The 19,993-nt window shown below is 22.7% G+C and overlaps 1 long non-coding RNA gene across 1 annotated transcript in view; it reads left to right on the top strand.

The window, feature by feature from the left end:
• LOC129610122 (uncharacterized) overlaps nucleotides 1-19,993 on the top strand; it is a 31,409-nt gene that overhangs the window by 5,609 nt on the left and 5,807 nt on the right. Inside the window, exon 2 of the long non-coding RNA XR_008697072.1 lies at nucleotides 17,695-17,892. This is a non-coding gene — a long non-coding RNA (uncharacterized LOC129610122). The remainder of the gene's footprint in view (nucleotides 1-17,694; nucleotides 17,893-19,993) is intronic.

Below are 19,993 nucleotides of genomic sequence, written 5' to 3'. Positions count from 1 at the left end.
GTGCACATTATATGTGGTATTTATGCGCTAAAATATAAAATATATCCACACAAATATTCATAAAGGAATGTGGGTTCGCATATACATTTACATATATATACGTGCAAATGTATGTCTATAATGAAATTTCTTTTATATTGAATAGGACATCAAAACTATAACATGAAAATTTATTTTTATATTATATTTTGTTTTACATACATAATTTGTTCACAAAATAATTCACCTGCGGTTATGCCAAACGTTTATAAAATCGGAGATTTTTTAAGGAAATATACATACACGTGTGCTTATTTATTTTCTTGAACTGAAGTGATTGAAAATAAATAAGGGAAATTTTAAATTAGTTATTAAAGGCAAAGCTTAAGTTTTAACTTAAATGTACAAGTAGGAGTATGTTTAAATTTTAAAGTCTATAAAATTAATAATTACCAATTTTAAAGTTCAAAACTCTACGAAATTTAAAATTACTTTTAAAATTCCTACTGAATTTCTATTTTCATGAGGTTTCCATTTTCAATAGTACTAAGAAAACAATTATGTTGTAATGCGGTAAGTTAATGCTGAAAGCTGGATAAGTTTTAAATTGGTAATTTAACTGCACTATGGACAGTTTTCGCAAATGATATCTTTTATTACAGAATTTAATGAAAAGTATATGATTATTTAATAAAAATAGAAATATATATATATATAGACAATTGCTAATATACGTGTAATTATTATTATACATTACTGATTTGACTTTATAAAAATTATTTTGAATAATCGATTAGTTTAATAACTCCAACTTATTAAAATAAATCACTATATGTGATTTACAAAATATATATTAAAAATTATATAAAATTAAATAAATTCTTGTAAATTATGTTTTAATTAATTTTACACTCTTAATTAAATAATCACATTGTTTTATTATTTGATATCCGTTCTTAGCTTTAAATTTACTATTAAACTCACTTGCATTGTGTATTTAAAAGTTCCGTTGCATTAATCAAACGTAATTAAATTAAGCGTTTGAATTAAAATGTCATGTATAAAAATTGATTTAATGTGAGTTAGTCGGTATTTACAATAAAGTACAATATGAATTCAGTTACCTTGAATTAAAGTATTTTAAATTTTTTTTAAACGAATTTTTCAACATTATCAATTAAAACTGAAGAGAATAATTAAAAATGCAATAAAGAACACAAAAACAAAAAAATGAAAATAAAATAAAAGCAACAATTAAATTAGATGCATACTATTACATACATAAAATATACGTGCTTACATAAGTACATTATGCATATAATTTTTGTGGAGGAATGATAATAGTTAGTTTCCTTTAATTAAATAAGCAAATGGAAAATTTAAATGACAAAAGAAAAATTATTTTTACACAAAGTGTTGCTTTTTAAAAATTTTTAAATTATTTTAAATATAATTATGTCTATACCACATGTATACATATGTTTCATTAAAGTGACATTTGAACGATTTTGAGAAGATTTCAATGCTTTTTATTTACTTCAAAATTTTATTTTTGTATATAAAAAACACTGTATGGTCAACACATTGAAAAACGAATAATAACCAAACCTTCTTAAACGATTAACGTGCCTAAATCAACAAAACAGAAAATTTGTGCTCCTAGTTGTTCTTTAGGTGATTAATTTTACGTAATTAAACTTGTATACTATTGTCAACAAGAAAAAAGTAATTTTTTCAGAGATGCTATGCATGTACTAGATGTTAAGATGTTTAGGCGTTAAAAAATTTTTTTTGACAGACAGTTGTTTTAGAATTCTTTTAGGGGTGTTAATAATAATTAATTCGATTAGGTAGCTTTTAATATAAATTTTTTAAATAGAATGAGAAACATAGGTTTCTTTTAATAAATTTGAAATTCTTAATTCTTTTGCAACTCAATCAATTTTAATGAAGCAAAGTTTTTCGAATACTGTTCGAATATAATTCGAAAAATTATAATTAATATCTTCTATACAAAAATTTGTTTGTAAATTAATATTTCTATGGATTGCAGCACAGATATACGTATATGATTTGTATATATGTTCACTTATTATTTCCAATTTTGGTTCATATTCTTCTTAATATAACAGTACATCATCAGAAAACTATTTCCCGTATATGCTTTTCTTCCTTTAATTGAATTCCTTTTTAATTTTACTTTATTATTTTTGTAATTATTTTGTTTTTCTATCGTTGCTTTTTTTTATTTAATTTTATTGTTTTTTTCTTATACGTACGTGTATAACGAAAAAAAAATGTTTCTTGTTCTCATTTTAAACAATTTCACCTCTAGGAATTATAAAACTTACAATTTGTTGTAAGAATTCTTCCTTTAATCCCTACATTTTTCTTCGGAATTTCTTTTCACTTTTGTTATAATATTTTTCTTAATGATAGATCCGGTAATGTATTAATATGCACATTTATGATCATACATAGTTTATACTTAGTAAAACATGCATTTATATTACTATATGCTTATAAAATAGGAATAAATAGTTATTGTTGGTGTATACTTAGTAAAAATAAAATTGTCGAAAAAAAAAATTAATATTGTAGAAAGTATAAAGAATTAAATACATAAGTTTTAAAAAGTTATGGTGAATTAAAAAAAAGAAGGAATCACCTTTCCGTTAAGCCAAACAAACCAATAAAGCAATAAATAAAAAAAAAATGGAAAGGATAACAAAAGTTAGTTTTACAATAGTTTACAATCAGTAGTTTACAATAGCTGAATATAAAGTTGCAATGCTTTTTGAATTAAAATTGAAGTGTCTTTGCATATTTTTGTAAAAAGAAATGTGGCTCACAAATAAATAATTTTCCAATAAATATTTATTAGGCGATATTTTTTGGAGTGCCAAAAAGAAAAATTTAAGTTAATGATTATTTTAAAAATGAAGAATGCATCTTCCGTAGTCGTTTAAGTAAAGGAAAAGTAATGCTTTACAAATCATTGAATTGATCTAATTTTTTTTTTGATTACTTTTACTTGGAATGTTGACTTCAAATTTTATCGATTTATTCCTACTATTTTTTTTACTCTATTGAAAATAAAGTAGGAGCTATTCCTCTAATGGTTTTGGACTTAATACTTGCGGGAGACATTTAACGAGCGCCTGGTTACATTTACAACATGAATCTTCTTAAGTGAATACCTGCGTGAATACAATAAATATATACATTTTCTTCCCAAAAAAATATATGTTTGTGTGCATTCATAACTTTAATTCAAATACAATATATAAATTGTATACAATATATAAATTGTATACAATTATAAATAAATAAATTATTATAAGAGAAAATAAATCACATAATTTTTATAAAAATATAATGTACGTATAACAAATGAATTAACTGTAAAACACGTTCAAGAATTCTGATGAGGAAAAGTAAAGGGAAATAGAAAATATATATATATATATATTATATACATCTTTATGCATATTTATGTTTCGTATTTTTTTTTACTCTGATTATTGTAGAATTTCCATGTCTCTTGAAGAAAATTATTTCTTACAAGAAAAATTTTTGCAATAAATTTTATAAAGAAATGTAACATCCACATGCATATAGTTGCGGTTGTATAACTATGTACTTCCAGTTTTGTTTTCCCGATGATGGGAACATATAAAACATATTTCGTTTTAAAAAACACTTATTTCACCGGAATTCTTGCGGAGCCTTACTTGTCCGTCGTGCGGATTGTTGTACATGTCATTAAACAAAAGTTGTCCACCTTTTCTTCTTTGATTATGTTTAAATACGGACATTCGGTATGATATAACAGGTTTAAAAATTTAAAATAAAGAGCAGCAGTCGTATAAAGTTTTTTGAATCAAATTATTAAAAATTTTTTTGGACCGATTTCTATAAAAATATAAAATATTTTTTTTTTTGTACAGAAAAATCGGGAAAATTACTTAATGTTGCTGTTTATAGATTTTCCATATAATAATTGTGAGTTTTTTTAAATTTTCTCTCATAGTATTATTATTTACTCTTATTTTTTATGTTACAGTTTGTAAGTTATACGTGGTATGAATCAAACATTGTATTTTTTAACATAAATTCTATAGAAATTTACACAATTGTATAACCCTCGAATTGCAATAAAGTCATTACCAATTTAAGAAAAAATTTATAATAGTCAAGAGAAAAGGGAAGAAAAAGAAATACTATTAAAATTCATTGAATGTAAGAAGGAGAAAGAAATAAAATAATATACATTTTCTTTTTTGTTGCGGTTGAAGGACGATAAAATTTATATTTACCGTTAAGAAATTTCTATATTTACTCTCCTTTTTTTACATTTTAAAGATGGACAAAGAAAAAGTGGAAAAGAAAAGTAGAAAATGGAAAAATTAAAAAAAAAAATTAAAAAAAAAAATTAAAAAAAAAAATGTAGAAAATATATAAGAACGTGTAGTGCACTATGAAATTTTTTCCTTTTTCCTATGTTGTTCGATATATGTATGTATGTGTATTTATTTATGTAAAATTGTAAGTATATGGCAATTATATTGCTGTATATGTTATTTTCCTTATGATAAAATGATGAAAATTAAGTGAAAAGAAATATTTTTTTTTCCGATTTTTTAGTTGTTGCTTTTTTTTTATTATTATTAAATTTATATTTTTATAACTGTTGTGGATTTTTTTTAAAATTATTGTTTCTTTTTTTTTGGTTTTACCTCAATTTTCCAATAAGGACCCATAAGTAATTTTCGACATGCACTTTAACGTTATACATGATGATGAAATTGTGGTTAAAGATAACCAAAGTTGTTTTTTTTCTTGTAATGTTGATGCCTTAACTTCCGTCTATATTTTTCTTTAGTTTAAAGTTTTATTTTTTGTTGTTTTGAATTAAAAATACATAAGTATAATATAATATATTATGAAAAGTAGTTATTTTGCATCTTTTTTCCCAATAATTTAAAAAAACTAGTATGGGAAACAATTATATAAATATGGTGGAATATATGCTGGCATAGTTTTATTATACAAAAAAAAAATAACGTTTGCATACTTAAAATGTATTCATGTGCTTGTGTATAGCTTTGTTATTTTAATAATTCTATGTATGTTTTGTTGTGTTTTTATGGAAATTTTTCTGTATTTAGTATGTTTTATGCATATTGATGCTTATATAAATATGTACAAAATTATCTTGGCGTTTCAGTTAAAAAATAATTTTCAGTTAGATACAAATTGTATAGTTGCAGCGTTGGACGTAAATTTTATACACATATATACAACACTTTAGATATGTATATGTTATATACACACACAATATTTGTATAATTTTCGTATTGTTGTAGTTTTCTATACAGAAGAGTTTATCATTAGGATTTTTTTTCATTTTATTTGTTATTTAAAATTGTAAATTTTTCAATCAAGAAGAAATTGTCGAAATGAGCGCGAGCGGTATATGAATATGTTTATTTTAAGCACTTTTTCAAAAATTTTTGGAAAAAGTACTTAGAGTTTCACTCTGTCCGTCCGCCCGTGGACGTGTTTCTATCGTGGACAAAACTTCTACACCCTTGAAGATAGAAAGCTGAAATTTTATATGTATATAGATCTTTACGAGAAACTTGTTTCCATAGAACAACAATTTTACGTATCTCCCCCCTATAGAAGTTATACCGCCTCCCCCTAAAATCCGTTTTTTCCAAATTTTTTATGTCTTTTTTTCCTAAACCCCAAGTCTCAAGATCGTCTCTTGAAATTTGTAAAATTTGAATTTTTAGTGCTATATATTTCCGAAACTGCAAGCTATTTCAAAGTTCTATAAACGTAGAAAGCTAACGGTAAATTCCATGCCATTAAGAAACATAATTATTTTTCTTAACCCACACAATTTACCCTTAAAATCGTTAACCTTCCTTTAAATTTATTTTTGCTTTATTTCAAAAACTGCATAAATCGTTCATCCTAAATATATGCAATACTAGAAATAGTTTGGTATATGAATAAAAATAATTTTACTAGATTGTATTTAAAAGCATTATTTTCACTTGTTGAAGGGAAAAGTGTTACAATAAAAACCATTGGTTTGATCTCACTTTATTTATTTGTTTTTTTTCGTCGAAAGAAATGGACTCTATGTCCTAGTACTCTATATTTTATATTGATGGTATATATAAAATTCAAAAAATAAATTTTTGAAGTATATTCTAAGTTGTTAAATTATGGGGTTAAAATGAAAACTATAATATGTATAATTTATATTATATGTATGTAAATAATAAAAAAATATTACCCTTTTTTATAATTTATATATAAAATTCAAAGAATTTATGAATTATTTTTTTATATTATTTTAATTTTTATAAGAAATCATTATAAAAATTATAAGAATAATTAGTTGTTTTGAAAAAATTATCTGCGTTACTTCTCTTATATTTCATTAATTTTCAAGAGTTTCTTAAATTGTATTAAATATTATGTGTCCCATAAATTATATTACGTACTATAAGTTTTGAACTTTTATGGACTGCAAAATGTTTAATTATACGATAATTGAATTACACATTGTATAGTTCACATTAGGGCATTGTATTGATCAATATTTTTAAAATGAAGTCTATAAAAAATATTTGCAATATTACTCATTAATGATCGTTTGGTGTACTCTGAATTGACAATAAAATTCATAAAATAAATATTTACTGATTTTGAAATTTTGAGCCGTATGCATTGAGCGACGCTGGTGTGAAGCATTTTAAATTTTTTTAACAGCGACTTTCAATAATTTAACAATTCAAATTTGTTCTTTTCTTCAACAATTACGAGTCATTATTTGATTAATAATAGGTTCAATTTTCTGGATTTCAATTTTTCTAGAATTCAATTTTTAGATTTTTAAAATAAATTTGTCCGTTTAGAGTCCTTAAAATTACTAAGTAAATTACTCAGTAATTTTAAGGACTCTATTTAAATTTTTGACATCCATCTCTGTTAATTCATGCAACCTTGTCATGTTTGAACAAACAACTTGCAACTTATTCATTTCTTATTCTCATATCTCATAAATAAATTATTTATGCTGCATTTACAAAAAAAATTATTTTTTAAAATTTTATATAGCATTAAATAAATTTTTTCTTTACAATAATAATTGTTTTTGTTTTTTCTTGTTACCCCTTAATTTATGCAATAATAACATAAGCTTCTTTTCCGCTTATTGTAGGCAAACAAAAAACCTTCTTCGTAATAAGTTTATAATCTAAAAATATTTAAAAATGTAACAACAAGAAAACAAGAAAAAAAATTGATTACTTGAAAATAAAATTAAAAAAAAAATATTTTACAAAAAAAAAATTACTTACAAGGATAACGAACCATAGATTGCTTGTAAAACATGAAAAACTATCAGTAAAACAAAAATACTAAATAAAGACGACAACCACGACAAGAAGTGATTTTAGTGCCGATCAACTATAAAATAAAGAAAAATCTATGTATCTATATGTATAAATTTAATTGTATAATGTATATGCATTATATAATATTTAAATATGAAAATATATATGTACATAATTGTGTATTTTATTGTATTTCTGGTTATATAGAATTACATATAACCAGACAATATAGATGGTGTTCTCATAAAAAAATCATATGAAACTGAATAATGTAGTGGAGGAAGGAAATGTTTTTTTTTCTTGTTATTTTTCCAATTTTGTTTTTCAGGTTCTTTTATTTCCCATGTTTCATGGTTGCATTTTATAAAGTATTTTTGAATCGATTTTCAACATGCAGGAATTCTTTATTGCTTCTGGTCAGGTAAATTAATTAACTATGGTTTTCGTTACGGAATTTTATTTTTTTTTGTTTGCAAAATATTATAGTTTTAGAATGTTGTTGTCTTAAGATTTGTACAAAAAAAGGGAAAAGGATAGGAAAAACAAAAAATAAATTAAAAACATAATTAATTGCTATAAAAGAAAATCAAAATTTTCAACCTTTTTCAAAATTTCGGGCCAATAATGTGTTGTCATGTAGGAAAATGTATTAAAATAATTTATATTAAACAATATTTTCTAATGATAAATTTTCTAACTTTCTTTTGAAAGTTTTGAAGACAGTATGGTTAAGATAACTGATTCTTTAGGTGATCAAAAAGTTTCATTCTAGACTACTTTTGAAGCTTCTATAAATCCGAGTAATTCTTCAATAAATCGATTTTTTATTTATTGAATTATTGCTATTTTTAAAAGGTTTTTGATTTAATTTATGTCAGCATTTCTTTCAGTTTTCGCTTGAAAGTGAAAATGTGTAGTTATGAGTATTATACGTCCAGTTTTACTTTCGTATATATAAATAGGCTAAAATTTAAAAAATGGTGACATAAATTGCAAGATTATGACAAAATATTGTCAAATTTAAAAATTTAAATTTCATCCCCAAAAAAATTACGTATCACTTTCATAAATAGTCCCTAAATTGAAAATTTTTTGCCTAGGGATACTCATAATCAGAATGTTGTCAATTTTTTTTGGGAATTTTAGAATTTGTATGTAATAATTAAATATTATTTTTTAAGAATGATAAAATATTATTTGAAAATATTAAAAAAAATATTGAATGAAAATCTTTACATTAAAAAAAACCTAGAAGGGCCTTGCATACTCTTAATTTACAAATTACTGCTTCAAGCATTTCTATATATTCAATATTTATAGAAAAAATTATAAATTTTTAAATGTTAAATTGTATTTATTTATATAATATGTACATTCATACATATATAGATTTGCTTAATAACACGTCCAGTTTAAAAAAAAATATTAATATAGAATTTATAAGAATGAAGCACGTTTTCGAAAAAAAATAATTGTAGTACAATTCTACATATAAAAAAAAGTCAAAGAAAAAAAAAAGTTGAAATAGTTTATAATTGGACATGGGAAAATTTACAAGATTTTCACAATTGTGTTACAATATACTTACATTATTGTTTCAATCTTATTGAAATCGCTATTACATTATTTCGAATATTTTTTTTTAATTGTAATTTAATATACTTGAATCCTTATATGTATAATAATATATATGAGAACTTTTAGTACACTTGAACCGCAATGAAAGTAAAATTGAACAATTTAAATTTTTAGTTATGGTAATTGCATATTATATCAGAGTTTTGGGTTTATTATATTTAAACACACATGTATATATATATATATATGATATAATAATCTACGTATTTTTAAATGGTGTTGAATTGTTGGGGCTTTCCTACAATGATTGTATATAATTATATGTTTTTTAAACATAAAGATTTATATTTTATTAAATATATATGTGTGGAAAGGCGAAATTAATTTTATACGGAAGTGGGAATTTGCTGAATCAATTTGATTGATAAAATTTATTTATAAAAATTTTTCATGTGTGTCCAATTTACAAGTATGTATGTGTATACATGTATAATGATAACAATTACATAAAATGTTCTTATATATTCATGTGAGATGCAAAGAATAAATGAACTTTGGGTTTCATTTTTAAGGATACCAGTTTGTCTGTTTTATACTATTAAAAAGTATGGTTATTTGAAACAACTGTAATCTATACTATATTAATAAACTATATTAATATTGATTAAAAATATCCTTAAATTTTGTATTTTTTCTTTTTGTAGAAATAAGTTATTGTTAAAAGTTACTACATAGTAAAAGAGGATTTTTGTTTAATTTAAATTGTAAGATTAGGAACAAATACCAGTTTGTTCAATATATTATTATCTAATTGTTATATATATTATAATATAACAGAATATATTTTAAAACTTCTTGAAGCGAATTCATGAAGCAAAGAAAAATTATTTAGTATAAAAAGTTTAAATTAAAAGTTTTAAATTAATACAAAACCGATGATATATTGTTTCTAGTAGTAATATTTGTAAATTAGAATGTAATACAATATTTTATGATCTTGTTGATTAGTTAATTTTAACTCATATTTCTTACAAAGTGTAAGCACATATGTATATTGTATAACAATTCAGTTTGTACAGTTAATTTGTAGGAATCTAGCACTGATTAATATACATTGCTAAATACATTATCTGTATTGCCATAAAAAAGTTTAAAATATGCAATGAAAAAAATTCATTTTAGTTTTATCAACATTATAAGGAATTGGAACTTACTTTTGGTATAGTTGGAAACTTTGCTATTTTTTATCAATAATTTTATTATGAACAAATCGAATTTTTTTTCTTATTTATAATTTTATTTTTCTGTTCTTATTTATAGATGCATATAATTATTATATGGGCTCATTTCATATTTAAAAATACAAATAATAAATGTGGTTAAAAATTTTATTTATATTTTTTTATAGGCTCATAAAAAAAAGGAATATTGCAGAAAAATTTTTAATATAAAATTCTTACTTATAGAAACCGCATTTTAATTAATAAAATTTTATGTAAATTACATATTTATTAATATTACATTTATTGTTTTTTGTTATAAATAAAAAAAAATTAATGTAAATTCGTATTTTTAAGTAAATATTAAATATTTTTGTATATACATATACTTAAGTGTGTATGTAACATTATGGTAAATTGAATTTTTAAAATTGCTATTAGAGTCCTTCGAAGAATTTTAATTTCATTTTAAAAATAATTTCTATATATTATTAAGAGTATATTCATTTAAATAATTTTCAATTAAAAATTGAATATATTAAAATTTTACTTAAATTTTAAACTTTAAACATGGCATAAATTTTTGTAGCATATAAGAGAATAATGGATACTTAAATAGTTTAAAAATTCGTGTGAGGAATAAAAAAGTAAAGAAAATTGGATTTATGTTCATATGTGAAAACTTAAAGGTACCTCAATAATATTTTTAAGCGTAAAATTTTATTTTTTTTTATTAATTATTAAACGTTTAAATCAACTATTAAAATTTTTCTACTAATTTTTGAAGAAAAACTATTGAGAACCTTTTTTAAAACATAATGTTTATAATTATTCAACATACAATATGCAAGGTTCATGCACTTTATGCATTTACCTTATTTAAAGGATTTTAATTCTTTAAATATGGAAAATGGCAATAATAGAGTTTAGACATCACTTATTTTTCGCAATTTTTCAGTTTTGTAGTTTAATTTTTTTTGTTGATTTTTTCCCTTTTTTGTTCTCTGTTTCTATACGATTTTTTCATTACATTTATTTAATTTAACACAGTAAGTAATACAAAGGGAAATTCAAATGCTAAAACTGTTAATGATCCTGGAGTTAAAAACAAAAAGAAAAATGAAATGAAAGAAACAACAAAAGCAGGAATAAAATGAAGAGTTAAAATCAATGTTGGAATGTAAAACGTGAAGGACATTTTAACTTTATAAGGTACAATAATAAAACAAAAGAGGAATATAGTTTGAATACTGATAACCTTAGGCTTATTCAAGAGAATAGTTTTCAAAAAGAACTTTTCTATCAAGCTTCTGGATATTGATCATTTTGATCGGATAAAATGGAAAATATAAAAGGACATACATACATATATGGTGAACATAAATATAAGAGCATAATTATTTATTTTTATAAGATGAATATGATACGATAAAGAAGAGCTAAAATATTGTTTTAGTTTGAAATGGTGAAATTTTTAATTTAAATTTTATTTTAATAAAATTTAAAGAAGACTGCAAGTTGTAGAGATTCGTAGTATAAATAGTTTAAAATTTTATTGTTGAAGTTTCTAGAATAATATTAGTTATTAGGTATACGTATATGGTACATTTTATCTATATACAGTGGTTATTTAATTTACTATAAGCTATCTCCGAAAATGTCAACAAAAATTCAAAATTATAGCAAATTTTCTTTCTATATTGTCAGCAAATTAATTTTTAAAATTTAATACAAAATTTTGAACAAATATTTGCAATAGCCTAATTTTATGTCGCAAGTTACTTTTCAATTTCATAATACAACTTCAACTAAAAATGTCTGCATCTGATTTTATATAACAATAATAGTAGAGTATGTGTATTTGTCAACAAAATCAAGGAATAAGTAATGCAAACGTGCTCTTATTTTGTTTTTTTTTTTTTTTTATTTTTGTGCAATTTTTTCAAATTAAATTGTAAACTACGAGTATATATATATAAATAAACGAACGGGAATAAAAATGCGGGAGGATAAACAAGTGGGGAGGTTTTTGAAAATTAAAAGAAGAAAAAAAACAATTATTTAAGAATAAAAAAATTGTTTACACCGGCGGGTTTTTAATTTTCTTTCTTTGCTATTCTGATTGAAATAGCATATTGTTTATTTTTTTAGAATCTTATAGTTAGTAATAGATTATGATTATACTTTTGATTATAGCATGTAATATATATGTATATATATTGACATGTATAGGATTTTACATTCCAATATTGAAATATATGTATATAATTTTTTACGTAAATATGTGGATTAGGGATTGCAATTTACCGTCGAAAATCATTTACCGGTAATCCGATAAATTTCTTCTCAATTATCGGTTTACCGATAATTTACCGATAAAAATTTAATTTTTGTTTTGTACATATAAATGCTTTATTAATTCAAATTAGTTCTACTTTACATTATTATTTTGGATTATTTTTATTCATAAAATAGGTTCGCAAGAAACAAAGGCAATTTAATGTATAATCGCTTAATCTAGATCTAATTTTAGTACAAAATAAACCGGCCGATGAAAAAGCTCTTTCGGCTTCTACACTGGTCGGTTTAATTGTTTCTTAATATTTATATACCATTTCCAGATATACTCCACGTACCCCAATATCTTCATAATGAACCATTACCCTCTTAATAATTTTCATAAGTTCTTTACCATTTGTTTCTTTTGAACTTTCAGAACAAAAGAGATAGTTTTTAGAAAGAGATTGAAGAAAATAGTACAAATATAATAACTGAAAAACAGTTCTTTGTCGCATACTATTTGCTTTTGTCTTTCACATAAGGACAGTATGTCTTTAATAATGCGTTTCTCAATTTGAATCTTCAAAATTCCAAAGCAACCAAGATTTGATTGATTTTCGTCATTTTATCAGTTGATGTTGTTGTATAATATTTAATGTTGTATAAAACTTAATTTATCGGAATTATCGGTAAATTTAAAAAAAATTATCGATAATATTTATCGTCAATTTTTCGACGATTTATCGGTTAATCGGTTAATCGTTAACCGATAATGCAATCCCTAATGTGGATGAATGAATACGAAATATATGTACGTATAATTTATTTCCGTGTAGAAAACGTATAGTAGATTTGACCACTTTGTTAATTGTAAAGTTAGAGATATTGTATTTTAGAACATACATTAGGTAGGGAATGATATTTGTTAAATTTTGTGGTCTATTGTTGCTCATAGTTTTGTTTCATGTAAAGCTTGTTTGAATTGTTCAATAGTGTTACATAATTTTTGGGAAATGCTCTTATTTCTAAGGGGACTTTAAAAATCATTCGCTTCATATTCATATTTTAAATTATTTATTTTCATTCACGTAGGTAATCAGAGAAAAATATTTTTGATGCATAATTCAATAGTGCTCCTAAATTAACGAGCTAAAATATGATTTTAGCTCGTAATTCAAAATTCATATGCAAAGTTCAAATATTAAAAAATCTAAGCACACTTAAAGAAAATATTCTTAATATTAAATAGGTCATCTCAGTTTTAAAAGTCACATTTTTAAAGATGCAGTTACTGAGTTTTTCTCAAAACCTTGAAGCCATTTCCATTCAAGCAAAGTGTATCGGTTAGAGAATAAAGTCCTTTCAACATATAATTGCATCACTAGCGGAAATATATAGTTATTTCAGGTATATCTAGCTTTTGCATTATATTTCCAAAATTTTTATAATTCACTATTTTGTCAGTTACCGCCTAAAACCAAATTTATACAGGAATTTACAAAATATTTAAAAAATAAAAAATAGAATTAAGAAAGGTACCTAAAATGTAGTAACCTGTAAAAATAAACTATTTTTCGAATATTGCAAACACTTCAGGAAAATGAAAAAAAAAAAAGATGAAAGAAAAATATCTAACCCGTTGATATTAATAGGATTGGACAGAACAATTCCAATGTTTACAATTGCCTTAGGGTTTTTTATATTCTTTTTATTGTTATTTTTTTTTGCTTTTATTTCTTTTTAATTTTTTTTTCTCCTTATTTATTGTTTTATATGTTTGCAAAATGTTACAGTGATTTTGATGTGGTGCAATCTAGGTCTTTAAGTTTTTGTGTTAGTGATTTCTGTATGCATACTAACGTATTATGTACCTAGGTTATGTTTATCCTTATAACTTGAATATACTGCCATACAAACTTCAATTTTTTTTTTGTTATACAAAAATCAAACTTTTTACGTAAGCACGTATGTATATAATATTTATAACTTTGCAATAGTATCTGCTATTGCAATAATGTGTTAGGTACGAAAGGATAGAAAGGATAAAAAAAGAAAGAGTAGTTATTTGAATTGAAATGTTGAATAACTGTAATTATTTTACAACATTGTGCAATTACTTTTCTATTCTGAAATTCTATTTGAATTATTCGAGTTTGCAATAAGTTTTTTGTTTTGTTGTTTGTTTCTTTGTTTTATATGTTTTTTATTGTTAACCACATTTTTGTTTAAATTTTTTCGTTGTATTTGTGCAAGTGTATTACTGTTTATATTTCTTCTTGCATTATTATTTTTATTATTATAATATTACATATTTATTTTTTAGTTGTATTCGTTTTGTAGATTTATAATAGAAATTGTGTTAGTTGAATTGAAAAAGGAAATTTTATTTTAAACTGTAAAATTGTCATGTTAAATTCTTTGCAATTGAGAGATGTTTTGTTTTTTTTTTTGGCATTTCTTCGAAAATTTAAGAAAGAACAAAAAAAAAATAAGTGAAAATGCCATATTTGCTATAGAAGACTTGAAATTGCATTATTCTGTGATGTAGCTTGAATATCTGATTCAAAATGCCTTAAATAAAAGAAAAAAGTAAGTAAAAGTTTCGAACGAATCTTATGAATTTTGAGAAATGAGTTTTCAATTATGCATGAACGGGGGTTTTTTTGTTTGACCTGTTTTACTTCCTAATATTTAGTCGATTATGTGGAAGCTTTTTGAAAATCCTTACGTTCTATAGTAAGCCTTATCAGAAATTTTAATTTAATTTACACAAAATTCTTAAAAATTAAATTATTTATAAGTCATTCAATATGAAATTTCGATATTGTAACAAAATTTGTTTTAAATTTACATGTATTAATTGACATGGCAGAGTGTGCAGAGTAAACTACTTACTTTGCTACATTGTTAACTTGTTATACTCATATTTCCTCCCTTTTGAAAATTATGTTTAAAGTTTACTATTTAAAATATTTTAATTTTTAAATTTACTTTGAAATATTGAATGATTCATTGTTCAGTTACGTTACGGCGATCGGATACAAGCAATGGCTGCAATTGAGATTTTGTTTTTTTTTTTGCAAAAACTATAAAAAAAATTTCAAGAACATAAAATGTTGGTTCCTGTCTCATGCTTTTATTGGAAAAAAAAATAGAGCTTGCTTTCATTCATTAGTATTTAATTCAGCATTTAGTATTTAAAAGCGTTTATTTGATCGAAATTTTTAGGTTAAATAAATAATAACGGGGTATATAGTAGATATAAAATAAAATTTTTGCAATACATAAATTTTTATGTTAATTTAATTTCTGTTTTTTTTTTTCTAAATTTCATTGAAAAACTAGGATTTTTTTGTATAAAACAAATTTTATTAAAAATATTATATATGTACATATATGTATTTGAAGCGTATGTGTATAATATTTATTATTGAAGATTTTGCTGTTTAATATTCGAAATATTTGTAAATATTAATTTTTTTATTTTTCAATAATTATTTAATAGGTTGTTTGAATTTTGCAAACATTTTTAAAGTAGAAGCTTCAAAAGAAAATTAGCGTACGCGTATAGAGCGGAAACTATATAAACATTTATAATTTAAAAAATTTTCATTTCTTTTAAAATATTTAAAAAATATTGAAATTAAAAAAAATATCAATATTTTCAATAAATATTAATTTTATTTAGAAGTTTTTGCTAAATTTATGTTACCATTTGTACAAAGCGAATTGAAGGTTTGTCTTGAATATGAATTACCAGCTGCATCTACTAAGTACTGCAAAAATATTTTGATGAAGTTTTAACTAAACTAAAAGTAATTAAAAAATTTACATATTCTTTCGAGTTGAACATGTCCATGTAAAATATTCTCAGTACTGCGTGCATTGTAAAACTATTTTAGTATTGTAAGTATACAAACCTTAAAATATTGTTTTATTTTTTAATGGGAGGAATAACTCCAATTTTTGCTTTAAATTACAAATATTTTATGTATAGAATTTTCAAAAGAATAATGACAACGAACAATTTATTGAATGATATATACATGTTTACGTTTATATGAGGCAGTATATATATGTAATAATTTCTTTATTAAATGTTTAAATTTAAAAATTTAGTTTTGATATATTTGTATATTATCTTGATATAGTTGTTTTCAGCTGCCAAAAGTTCAAGTTTTTTAATAAATAGGTTACTTTTTTTTATTTAATTTGTGAATCGGTTAATTTAATTGACCTCAACCTTATATGAAAATTGAGAATTTTGTGTTTAATATATAAACTTTCTATAACAATCATACATAAATCCAGGCATATAATTACTTATACATACCATATATATATATACTATATAGTAATATTAAATAGTATGATATGAAAATATAAAATTGTTGTCAAAGAGCAAACATGTTAATATCTCACTTAATTCATTTAATTTAACATGCATATAATATGTACATGTAGTGCAAAAACTCTACTAATATATTATATTGTACGTTTATATATAAATATATAACGAAATACATATACATATGTATATGATATAAATCTATAAAATATTTGAAATTTATTTGAAAATTCATTCAATTACTGGAATTTAATTTTGTTTCTTATATGATTTTAATCAAATTTCATTGAAAATTAATTTATTCAAATATGCATTATTTATTTGGAATTCTAATTTTAATTTTTTTTTTAAATATAGGAAAATGATTTTTCTACATAATTGAAATTAATAGTATTGTTTTACTTCAAAAACAAATTTTTCGGTTTGATTAACATATTTTTGTTTTAGGTTCAGACAAATTTGAAATTTATGAATAGGATCAATAATATAATATTGATGCTATTCATAAATTTCAAATTTGTCACTATAATTTCACTAGAAATATAAGTACTTATATTTATCATTATTTTAAGGGTAAAGTTAGGCCCTTTTAAAAACATTAAATAGCCTCTTGAAATTAAACCAAAATTTGTTCAGGGTAGAGTAAATTTTTGTTTTTAAATAAAAGGAGGGCTCAGTTTTATTATTCATAATCATAAGTATATATATTTAGATTTTGAGTCACTTACTATGTGACTATACTACTAGCAGTGTGACTATAATACTATGTGACTATAATACTAGTAACTAGACTTGAATATTGAAATCCTAAGAATTTTAACTTAATTTCAACTTTCCTATAATAATTAAAATTTTATTACTTTTATTTTAGAAATTTAATGCATACTGGAGTTGGCCTTGTTTCAGATAGTTGCAGTACCTTCTGTATAAGGTTTTGTGTTTTTCAATTGGTTCAACGTAAACTATTTATTAAAAACAATTAATTTTTTTAAACTATATTTATTAAATTATGTTTGAACATCAGGAAAATACCAAATGCGAAAATGAAGTTTTTTTAAAAACATTAAGGGTAAGCATGTTATAATATTTTTTATGCAATTATTTAGGCTAAACATATTTGAGGAGATCATATGTGAAATGCGTAATATTGTATTTAAAATAAAAGTTAATATTTTTATATTTCAAAATTTTTTTGGAGTGTGTTTGGGTTAACAACCTAAAATAAAATTCATTTGAAGTATGCACTTTAAATATTTGCTTGTAAATAATATTTACGCGATCATATTGGACTTTCTTTTTTTATATTTAATTAAATTACATTTAAATTTTTATACTTAAATTTTTATTTACAAATGAAAAAAATTTTAATTTAAATTAACCATATGAATTGTTGTTAACAAGACCATATTTTTACTATCCCTACTTTTTATAAAATGACCATTGCACTCAAGGTTGCCAAACGTGATCACTAAAATCCTTGTACAAATAGGCCAAAATATCACCTGAAATATATATAGTGAAATTTTAAGATAGGGTGCATTGGATGGTTTACAAATTGCAGTATTTATTAATTAATAAAATAGTAAAATTACTTAATTATTTGTTCAATAATTTATATGAAAACTTAACATATGTTAATGAGAACAAGTGATATGCTCGTTTTCGAACTGCAATTTGCTCAAGAAACTTTTCAAGTCCCAGACTTTTCCTTCATACAAAAAGTTATTAGTAATTTCAGAGCCGTTCTAATTCAACATAGATCACCATCACCATAATTTTCTTACATATTAATGAGCGTTTATTCTTGTTCTTATAACTAATTTTGCTCTTCTAAGCTTCTAAGAAAAGCTTTTCAAAATTTGGCATTTAAAAAAAAAAAAAAACAAAATTTTTACAAAGTTTTTTGAATATTTTCGCTTTTATTTTGGGAATTGAATTTTTCGAGGGCCCTTCATAAATATTTTCTTTTGTCTGTCATATATTCATTATACGCTGGTCTTGTAAATGAGAAACTTAAATCGAAATATCCTTTTAAATAACGGAAAAATTGTGAATAAATTGTAATTGTTTTTTTAACATTTATGAATTAATTAGAATGTTCTTAATTGTGATACCAGTTTTTAATGAGAAAATAATTGCTAAATAAATTAAAAAATTACAACGTCCGACAACCGTGATTTTGTGTTATATTATAACAGGTACAATAAATGTAAAATTCTTTTCAATTTCAAATCTACATTTTTACATGAACGTTTATTTATATATACATTTATATACATGTATACGCCTTATAACAGACACATACGTGTATGTATAAATATGTGGGTGCTATACTGTTTCATAAAATGTATGAGTTTTTCCAACTTCAAATAAAATCTATGAAAATTTTTCTTTTTGAATATATGGAACTTTTATAATAAAATTTTCAAATTTCGTATTATATTGCATCTATAATAAACTATATAAGCAATTGCATATGATATGGCTTAATTTTGTATGTTATTGCACCGATGTATCATGTTTTTTAATCAATTTTTGCGGAATTTCAATATTTCATTTGGTATTTTTCATACCGTATAAATATATAATTTTCTGTACATAGAAAAATATATACATATGTATATAAGTATTTCATAATTAAAATAAAATATTTTAATTAAAAAACCTATTTTAACATTTTGAAAATGATTTTAAAATTAGAAATTTTTAAAAATGGTTGTAGTGGAAACATATTTTCCGTTTCTGATTGTAAGTATGTATATGTTACCGGCATTTTATATAATTCAAAGATATAAGTAATTTTGAACTTTTCAAACATTTATTATATTACTTTTAATTTTTTTAAATATTGGTATTTTCTGAACGTATTGAACCAAATAAAATTGTGGATTCTGTTACAGTATTCATATAGAATCATGTTATTCATACCGTTGTCAATTTGTTAGCTTTATAAAGAATAAATGGTCTCTATATGAGAAATTTACAATCTTTAGACTCAAATCTCTTTTCTATAAAGAGACCATGAAAAAAAGAGATTTTTTCCAATATTCGCTAAATTCTTCTGATTTTTTCTAAATTTAATTATAATAATGAAAAACTGTAGGGAAGCGAACTAGATTTTATTTAAATTATTTTCTCATATTATTATGGTTTTCTAAAATATTTTAAGA

Source organism: Condylostylus longicornis, unplaced genomic scaffold, assembly GCF_029603195.1.
Source record: "Condylostylus longicornis isolate FDR11 unplaced genomic scaffold, ASM2960319v2 ptg000004l, whole genome shotgun sequence".
Lineage (NCBI taxonomy): Eukaryota > Metazoa > Arthropoda > Insecta > Diptera > Dolichopodidae > Condylostylus > Condylostylus longicornis.
This window is presented reverse-complemented; position numbering and strand designations above follow the sequence as displayed.